At 39.1% G+C, this 10149-nt stretch overlaps 1 protein-coding gene across 3 annotated transcripts in view; it reads right to left on the reverse strand.

The window, feature by feature from the left end:
- The window catches only part of RBMS1 (RNA binding motif single stranded interacting protein 1), a 139925-nt gene that overhangs the window by 79012 nt on the left and 50764 nt on the right, over positions 1 to 10149 (reverse strand). The window contains exon 1 of one of the 3 annotated variants that reach the window (XM_005415812.3): positions 9920 to 10120. The exons of the other annotated variants lie outside the window; for them this stretch is intronic. The gene's annotated coding sequence lies outside the window, so the exon portion shown is untranslated. Of the gene's footprint in view, positions 1 to 9919; positions 10121 to 10149 lie in introns of those variants that run through there. 3 annotated transcript variants of the gene reach the window in all.

Here is a 10149-nt window from a genome sequence, read left to right on the forward strand (position 1 = left end):
GTTACAGATACCTCTGAACACACCAGAAAGTTACAGATGAAGGAAAATACTTCTAATAAGTACATCTGGAATTGATAATTAACTTTAAAATGCTGCAGTGAAAGGGAATCTGCCCAGCCATTGGCTAACTTTTTCAGACAAATTAATCACTTGTCTCTGCTAACTGCACAACCCCAGTGCTTAGAAACTGCTTTCAGGTTTGTCTTACACTGTGGACAATTTCAAGGAATCACATTTTCAATAAGTACATTCAACTGCACTTTTCTTAGCAGTAATTCTACCTTTGCAGCTTATCCATCTGCATAACAGTTGGATATTTAACACTAATAATCTTGTACACCAGCACTGGTTCACTACAGAAGTCACCATAACTTGAATGATGGCGTACTGCTTTTCCTTTAAAAAAAAACAACAAAAACCTAAAAACAAACAAACAAAAAATCCCAAATATTTGAATTTTGAATTTATGCAATTTAATTTGATTTCAAAATTTAAATGGGACAACAGAATAATGGAGTAAGGACTTCCCAGTAAAAAAAAATAAAAAAGGAAAAAAAAAAGGGGAAACCCCTAAACCCTAAGGAAGTTCATTTCATAGGAAAGATAAGGACATAGAACCACTAAAGATAAGTAGATAAAATTTCTGTAAAATCTTAGCCACTGAACTTCAGGGAGTTATTCCTGTTCTCAGTAATATTTTCATGGTTGACTGCCTTCCTGCCCAACAAACATCTGCTTAAATAAAATAAACGTACCTATTGCTAACAGTTAATCAACCTTTGAAAACTAGAGTTCTTCGAAAACTATAGTTTCAACAATCCAGTTTCTTGCCAAAGTGAACTTTGCCATTGCTAATTATCTGGAAATAGCAATAGTAGCATTCAGGTGAATGTTCTCACAGACCATAAAGAAACTACTTACACAGTATGTGACAGGCAGAACTTGAACACAGTTCTAGCATTCCAAATAATCTGCTCTATTCTGAGCTTCAGGGACAGACAAACATAGACTTCTATGTAGGTATGTGTGCATGTGTATATAAATAATTTTTTTTTCAAGATATTTAGTCCTAATTGCTGTAGTATTTGAACCACCTGTAGGTGTTAGTATATTTCTGTGCAAAATCTGAGATGTAGGAAACTAATATTAACAAGTATCTTTTGAAGAGTCAAACCCTAACAATTTAGTTAAGATTCCCCAAAATATCAGTGACAGAACCATTTTGAACTTCAGGTCACCATCTTAATCCTTATGAATAACCTTTATAGGTGTGGCTGACCTTGGACTTCTATTATCCAGGACAATGACACAACACAGCACTTATTTCAGGGAATGAAGAAGGTGGAGATGGATTCAGTCATTTTGAAAGAGGGTCAACAGAGAAGTGTCACACCAAAATAATGGTTTTTGTCAGAAGGATAAGACACACAGGCTAGATGTTTCTTTACATCATCTAATACACTGAAACCCAACCCCTACATTAATAATACTAAAACAATAATAAAGTGGCAACAGAAACTGTAAACCAGAAAGCACTAAACTGTCAGGAGCCTTAGAGGAGGGAATTTCCAACAATTTACCAGAATACACAAAGAACAGTTACATGAAAATCCAGAGTGCCTTTTACAATGACTACACCAGTCTGTAGCCCTTAGTGACTGAGACCATGACACTCCACACCTGAGAGATCTAAGAACATTATGTTTGCTGGCAATCTGACAAAGTCTGTTTCCAAAGTTAACATGATTTTGTCACTACAGCCATTAAAATATTGACCTAATGCTGAAACAATGACTTCCTTAACCATTTCCAACTTGCATTAGCCTCCACAGCATTGTAGAATATTGTATCTGGGAATGGGAGCAGCTCTTAGAGCACTTAAAAAAAAAAACCACTAAAAAGCCCCTGCATTCTTCTACTGGTGCCACAGTGTGCCCCAGGTATCACTAGCCCCTTTAACCAGCTGAAATTCTATATACTGAATTACATCTTAGTATTATTCACCATTAAAATTACTGAAGATTTCAAATGTATTCTATAGCTCCTCAGTATTGCAGGATATAACTGGTCCTCTCATCTCAAAAAATATCCCTACTTCTGGAATATTTACATGTATATGTATGCACTGGAGGCATTGATACCCTAAGACTATAAAGAAATCTTATAATTTATATTTTTGTAAAGTGAAACATTTTTCTGAAACCTCAGTTTTGATAAGTGTTTCTCACAAGTAGCATTCAGAGATATGTCTCCTGGAATGCTAAATATATGCCAAAAAAATGCCCCTGTTTCAAAGGTTAGTAAATAATCCTATTTAATACCTGTCTCAAATTTTTTTTCCAAATTACACAGAAGTATTTTAAAATAAGCACAAATACTATCATAATAAGGAACATGCAAACCAAACAGACTGGGTGGAATAATATTAAAGCAATTTAAATACCATTTGATTCTGAACCAGAGTTTAACACTAACCCCATGATATCCCAACTATTCAACTCAGGTTTCTCCTAGGGGAAATTCAAAACTATTCTGGTTCTCTGTCTCAATAAGCACTTTTTGATGTCAGCAGTCTCACCCCATGCAGTGGCACCACTGGCTATGTAAATATGCACTGGCATAAGCAGGAGTCTTAAAATTCAGACCCACAATTTTAAACTCTTCTTGAACTTATCTGGAAGACAGACCACTGAACACTTCAAAGGATCCTGTCTGCTGGTGGTTGCTTTCGCACAGACAGAAATCCATGGAATTGTGTGCTGGCTCTGCCAAAGCCCAGGTTTATCCAGCATGGCTGCTGCTTTCTCGGGCTCACAGGAGGAAAGTCCCTGGCCAGGGCATGGCACAGCCACCATGTCCCTCCTCTCCCACAGCACAGCCACGGGGCCAAGTTAACACAGGCTTGTACTGTATGTTACTTCTACACTACATACTTCAAAGAGTTTCATGTTGTAATAGGTTATTTAAAACCTTGGCTAAGTGATTAGCTAAGCTAAGCCAGAACAGCACACATGCATGTGGCAATACAAACAGTTCCAAATGGGTCACCATGGCCGTGCTCAAAGGTGAGCACACAGGTGACACACACTTGCCAGTCACCTGCAGCAGCTGGAGTGACAGGGTCTCCCCCACATCCACAGTAGCCCACCAAAATACCTGCTGCACAACTGTTTAAAGCATTATTAGCAAATTGTACACACAGGCAGAACATAAAGAAAAACACCACAAGACTTGAAATTCCTTCATAATTTCATACATGGCATCTCCTTAGCAACACACCAACCATCTCTTTAGTGCTCAGCTAAAGAGCACTCCAAAGCTGGGGCAGCATTGCACCTGGGGATGCCCAAGAGACATCACTGCTTCCAAAGCAGAAAAAAACAACCTATGGCCTTGAAAGAGGCATCACCAACTTACAAAATAAAAAGCAATATCTACCCTTTACCCCCTTCAAGTGGGTTAAGTACAAATAAAATACAGATAAATACAGAGCCTTAGATCAGAGTCTCTTCTCCAAACACAACTTGAGGTGACAGGGTTGGACAGTAACCAGTCTCCCTGAAAAGACTGGAGGTTGTGTGCCACATGCCTGCATATTAGGTAAAGGAAACTTCCAGTTCCTGTACTACTATATTGTTCGGGGGGTTTTTTCCATTCCTCCCTTTTAAGAATTCTGTATTTTTATTTGTGGACTCGTTAACAAGGATCTGCATTTGATTTTACCCTTGCCTGCCTGGTGTTTGGAGTGATTTTGGATTGTTGCAGTGGCACAAGCACAACCTGATAAAGTTTCTGTGGGTCAAGTAAAACTTAAAGCAGGATTGTGAATCACCTCAGAGTAGTCAAGAATCTATGAACACTGCTTTAGATTTTCAAAGATAACTGGATAATCCTTCACCAAGTTGCAGCAGCCTTCCTGGGAGCTGGTAAGACCACAAGCATGACAAGTGCCCTGCGGTGACAAACAATCCTGAGAAAAGCTCCCTTGTAACGCTCATCCAAACTCCCACCTGAATCCTTAGATTTCACTCCTCAGGCACAGTAAAAATGGCAGTGCCATACACATACCTTGAATATCCTAAAGGACTGAATTCTAACATTGTTATGCTGTAGTACCCAAATGACAGAATATATGACCTGTAGTTAACCAAAGGACTCATGTTTACACTTTATAGAACAAAGCACCATATGGTAGAGGAGATTCTGATCTGAGAAAACAATAGAAGGTAAGGAAAGAAATAAATTCCCTTCTCATCTAAGCAGAAAAAACCCCACACAATAAGGTGTAAAAGTGCCATTGCCAATAAGAGACACTGTAAAGAAACAGAATCAATGGCGAAATAAAGTTACACATATTTAGTTGCAGTAAAGAAGCATTTCATTTCACAAGCAGGTAAGCATCAGGCTAGACTCAGTTTGTTGCTCACCCTGTCCTCGTGTTTCTGCTGTTCTTCAGCAAAGGAAAATAAAGCCCAAAGGAGGCTCCCCAGAACAAAGTGTTGCTTGTTTCCACTGCAACCTCACAAAGTTCTACAATTCTATCAAAGAAGTAAATTCTAAATATCCACTCTATTTGACACATCATTTTTCTAGAGCAGAATACTTTAAACAAATAAGACACACGAGTGATTTCCTAAACAATTATTGTTAAGCATACACCATGGCTTTTATGAGAACATATGAACAAAAAGGTATTATTATAAATCATATTGTGATGTATTTATAAATTTCTGCAGTTGTCAGCTATTATTTCACAACAGACCCTAGAGATGATATATCCTTACGCTGCATCATAAATTCCAAAAAAAGACATTGTTGAAATGTTGCAACTATATTTTTGTTTTGAAGAGCTTCTAAGACTTCAAAATACTTGCTAGATATTTTTAAGCCAACACATCTTAGTGCACAGGTTAAGTCTTAAAATTGGTATAGAGTTTCACTATTAAAAATCAATTTACATAAAGAGTAATAAAAGCTACTAAACTTAAATTCCTAGAAATAAACTAACTCAAACTGCCACAAACCCAGGTAATCTTGAATTTGTTTAAAGCAATCTCTCACCAGCATTCAATTACTTCAGCTGCAGTTTAAAACTACTTTGTGAGTCAATATACAGCTGCAGCTACACTGCCTTAACTGCAGTCTCTTGAGGGAAACAGCTAAAGCTGTGCTAATCACAGTAACCAGCCCTTACAGCACATGATCTTTTTGTTGTGTGTATGTTTCCTAAGTTGCTGGGTTAGGAGGCTTGTGCTTATCTAATTCATGGTTCCCCTCCTCGTTTCTCCTCTATTTCTAACTCATCCCTTCCCTTTCCTGTTGCATCAGCAAGCTGCAAATACAGTGGCTTCTGCAGGGCTGTTATAATTACCACAGTACGCTGCAATTCTGAAACATATGCAAAATAACTCACAATTACTTCAACAAGGCTCAAGAACTTTCAAATATGCTTCTGCTGTTTTTTTTAAATACTTCTGACCAACACTTCTTCCAAGATCAAAACCTCTCCATGCACCTCTTCATTAGGATTACAGATTTATAAACCTTCACACTGCCCCCCAAGTAAGATGTTTTAAAACAACTGGCTGTACGAAGGAGAAAAACATTCATAAGAAGTTGGAAACAGATCTGTGAGGGAAATCCACTAGAGGTTCCTAGTCTCCACTGACTTCTGTTGTTGTACACCACCTCGTGCAACAAACAAAGGTCAGTTTCAACCACACATTTAAAAGTGGGGGGGAAAGCTTACCGAGATGGTTCTAATGTCAAATGATCATTATTTTTATTTACTTGGTTGCACCACTGTGTGGATGTTTTAGGAGCCATCTCAAGCTTGCAGGAAAGGATTTTCCACTCCCTTCCTTCCTTCCCCTCTCCTCCCTGCCAGCAGTTACAGTTTAAAGGATCTAACTCTTCTGAAATGTGTTAACTCAAGCAATTTTTTTAACAGTTGGAAGTTTCAGGGGAAAAAAATGAACCCAAAACAAAACAGCAGATGTTCAAGACACAGACTTCTATCTTCCCTTCCATGTGAAACTAAATGGCAAAGACACATACTTTAAACAATAACACTTCCAAAGAGACAAAAATGTATTGTTCACCCTGTTAGAAATACTAAACAAAAACTTCAAGTTGCCAAATACAGATAAGACAATTATATCACTTTTTATAATCTATAACATCATGCGTGAACAACATAAGGTGTTTCCTTTTATTTCTTTCATTCACGTTTTGCTACAAGTATAGAAACCCACTGACTGAGTAGTTTTGCTCCCTTGAGAATAAAGCAGAACTTCACAAACAATCTTATAGATGCGCTGAAAAAATTAAAGTAGCTGATACTTAATGTAGGAGGTCAGTTCTGTGATCCTTCAACATTGTATACAATGTAATGGGAAATAGAGTCAGTCACCAAGTCAGTGATACAAAATTACAATTCTTATAGTTCTCAGAAAAAGAAACAAAAAGAAACGAATCCCGTTTATTTCTGTAACCACAGATACCCTCTCAATCTGAGGCACCTCAGCCTGCCCCCCGCCGCAGGACCATCCATACACACAGGAGGTGTTGTGTCAAATCCCCCTGGGCACAGGCTGCCCCGTGGAGCTGCATGTTTTGAGTTATGACCATGCTCAGGTCTTGCAAGTTTAATGAGGTTCCTTCTCACACACACAGACACCACACACAGCGCCGACTGGGAAATCATAAAGTAGGATTGCAGGTGTAGCTTCTCAATCGGTTAAACCTATAGATAGAGTGAAAGGCTAATCTACACTTTTAGCCTGAGATTGGCAAAAGCTTTCTCCATTTAACTGTCATTAGAAACCAACCCTAAACTTCAACTTTTAGAAAACCTAACCTGTGACATAGCACTTGATATTACCAGAGCTACATTAAAAGTTTGATCAAAAGCTTTGTCTGTCCCTCCATACACAGGCCAAACCTCAAATCAGTGTTAAATTCCTCACGTGCAGCTACACCCAGTTAATCTTCTGAAAAGCAGCAAACTATGTAAATCTCCTCATGCTGACAAGACAAACATTACACTCATCAAAATGCAACAAGAATCACCCTTACAGGGAAAAGCTCTTAAAAGGCACAGAGACACTGGGCTGAGCACCCAGGCTGCACTGGTAGGACCCTGCACTCGTCTCCTTCCCAGGCCTCCAGAGCTGCTTCTGGCTTCCTCTTGGAGAAACCTGAGAGCAGAGGAACCTCCCTGCACAAAGCAATTTAAAATCCCTAATCAAATAGCTGGAGTAGCTCTGTAGATTCAAGGAGCAGATGGCAGGAGAAAGCCTAATTTTCCATTTACGATAATTTTACAGAGTGTAGAAATATTTACTTCAGAGGAGCGCCTCCCAATTTACATGAGAATGACAAAAGTGGGAGGAGGGACAGAGAATCATCTTGTTCTCAACAAACCAAGAGCTAAAAAAGCCTGTATTAAGCAGATCATTGTATGTCATTTTGTTTCCTTTTCATTACGGATGCACACACGTGCATTCCTGACAATAGCTCAAATAACCTTGATAGCAAAAGTCTTAGCTTACACCTTTTTCAAACAGGATGTATGGCTATGAGTGTTGTGATAGGTTATTACTGCAGATATTGTGTGGCTTTCATTCTTTAACAAGACCTACATCTGCATTTCAAATTAGTTCTCAGACGAGCTGTCACTCATTTAAGCAATGTCTCAATTTTAAGCCTGGTGAGAGTATTTTTAATATGCCTGTCTGTCCATAATGCAGGAAATCCTTTTGAGCAGAGACCACATTTTACAATTCTTACAAGTACTCTAGAAGAGAGAAGATGATCAGGCCAGTCAAATCTGACCTGAAATTGAGAATGTTAACTCGCTCCTACAAGCCAGAGTTACACAGTGTAGATACTACAGGTAACAAACATAATATTATAGGCACATATTTGTTTATAAAACAGAACAGAGTTATTTGGGAAAACAAAAAGAGAGTATGGGTAAAGATCTGAACCTACTCTACCTATATGGCATTTTGTCAATGTTTTAAATTAAGGTAGAAATCCACATTATATTACAATGTCTTAAAAATAAATCAGCTTAGTGTCACCTTGCCTTTTATCAGTTAATCACTCATTTTTTCAACTGAATCTGCTATAGATGCTTAAAAATGAAACAGGATAATACTGAACTTGAAGTGTTCTTTTATTATTCTGATATGTATTGAAATACCAACAGAGACAAGCTGCTCAAAACATTTTAATTTCTCTTATAAGTTATTTTAAATGGTTTCAGCTTCACATATGACACACTGTTAGCATAGGAAATCCAGTTACTCCTTTTAGAGACATTGGTTGAGAACTTTTCCTACACTAACAGTACCTAGTGTCTCAGGCTAAAGCTCAACTACAATGCAATTGTCTAAATATGGGTTATACAGAGCATACAGGGATTTAATCTCAACATTTCTTAATTATCAAGGGTTGGAAAATTAGGCTTGCAGTGCTGTTCAGCACTGTTTGACATCAGCTCACCCCTGCAGGTGAAGCCTGAGTGAAAGGGAGATCAGAAAGCCAATGGCTAATCGACGTGAGTCTACATGAATGAAGCTAATAGGCGTTTTCCATGGACTTAACAGCAGAAAAGCACAGACCCTGGCTCCTTATGTAGGAAGTGTTTGAGCAGAGAATAGCGACACACTAACAAAAGAAACCTTTGGTACCCAGGGTCTTAAGCCCACATAATACCCCTGCATTCATTTCTTTCTCTGCCTGTTGGGGAAAAAGGGTCTGTTTGTTTTTCTGATTTAGTCAGCCCTTTTAGCTCTTTGAATCTAAGGAGTGCACTGTGAAAAGAAGAGCATCTTATCAGCCTGCTCCAGACCAGCAGGCAAACTCACATCCGCACATAAAACACAGCCCTGCCAGCACGAGGCCTGGCCCCACTGCCCTCGGCTCCTGCCAACACCCTGCCCCACACCCGACACACTGCACAGCCACACAAGGGGCCTTCCTTGATTAATGGTCCTCTCAGGGAGAGCACGAAATTGTATCTGATGCACTGGCTTCATTTATAAAGTATGCAGGAGCACCAGACAAGATGATCAGCATGGGTGTATCCAGGACATTTATTAACAACAAACCAAAACCAGCGCTCACAATAAGCATGTTTTGTTATGTATGGACTTGAACACTTTGACTACAAGATGCAAAGATAACTCCATGCACTGGGCAGCATCTGCAGACCGCTGCTGAGATAACACACCAGTGATTCTTATCAAAAAGACATTTCTATAAAATAACAAGGAGGAGAAAGGAAATAGCAATTTTTACTTAACCTTTTAGAAAATATTAGTCCAACTTTCACTGTCAAGCAGGTTAGCTACACAGACCATGTGCCACCCCAAGAGATCAAAATTTCCAAGCCTATGTCCCCATGATTTATATGAAGTCCTCCACTGTGTGCAGCAGTGATATCTGATTTCCTATTTCTACCCTTAATGCATTCTGACCCCAAGCAAAATAGGACGAACCTCCCCAGTATTGCTGACTGAACCTGTCAAATTACTCATTTCAGCTACTAAGTGCAGGAGACACAGAAGGATTTTTTCTCACCTGAAAAGAAGCCTGCCATAGTATTTTTGGCATGCTTTGTCAAGCCGGTAGCTTGTCAGTGACCTCTACTCCATTTACCCTCTGGCACGCACATAGAGTACGCTTTCCCATTAACTTTAAATGTAAGAGTTTTTTGTTTCTTTTTTAAATTTAATCGAAGAGTCAATGAAAAATAACACACTAAGCAGTAAATAATGTAAGATTAATACCAACATTGCATCTTGTGTGAGTAAAAAGTGTAGTCAAAGACAAACGGTCCAGCAAGGTTGTAACACAACTATTTCAAATATTTTATTTCCAGCGACTAAACAAACAAACAAAGAAATACCTCTTTCAGTACAGCTCCATAGATGCGAGTGCTCCGAGCTTATCAGAGATCACTCTGCCCGTAAAATGTCACAGGGTCCCTCCTGTGCCCCCCTCGGGAGGAGTTGCGGCGCACCCGAAGGGCGGCGGAGGTTTTCTGGAGCGTTGTTTGAAAGAAAAAATGCGCCCGGATCCCCTCGCTCATTTCACGCCGAGCGAAACACATCCAGCCCCAAGTTTCGCTGTTGCGAC

This window comes from Geospiza fortis, unplaced genomic scaffold (assembly GCF_000277835.1).
Source record: "Geospiza fortis unplaced genomic scaffold, GeoFor_1.0 scaffold112, whole genome shotgun sequence".
Taxonomy (NCBI): domain Eukaryota; kingdom Metazoa; phylum Chordata; class Aves; order Passeriformes; family Thraupidae; genus Geospiza; species Geospiza fortis.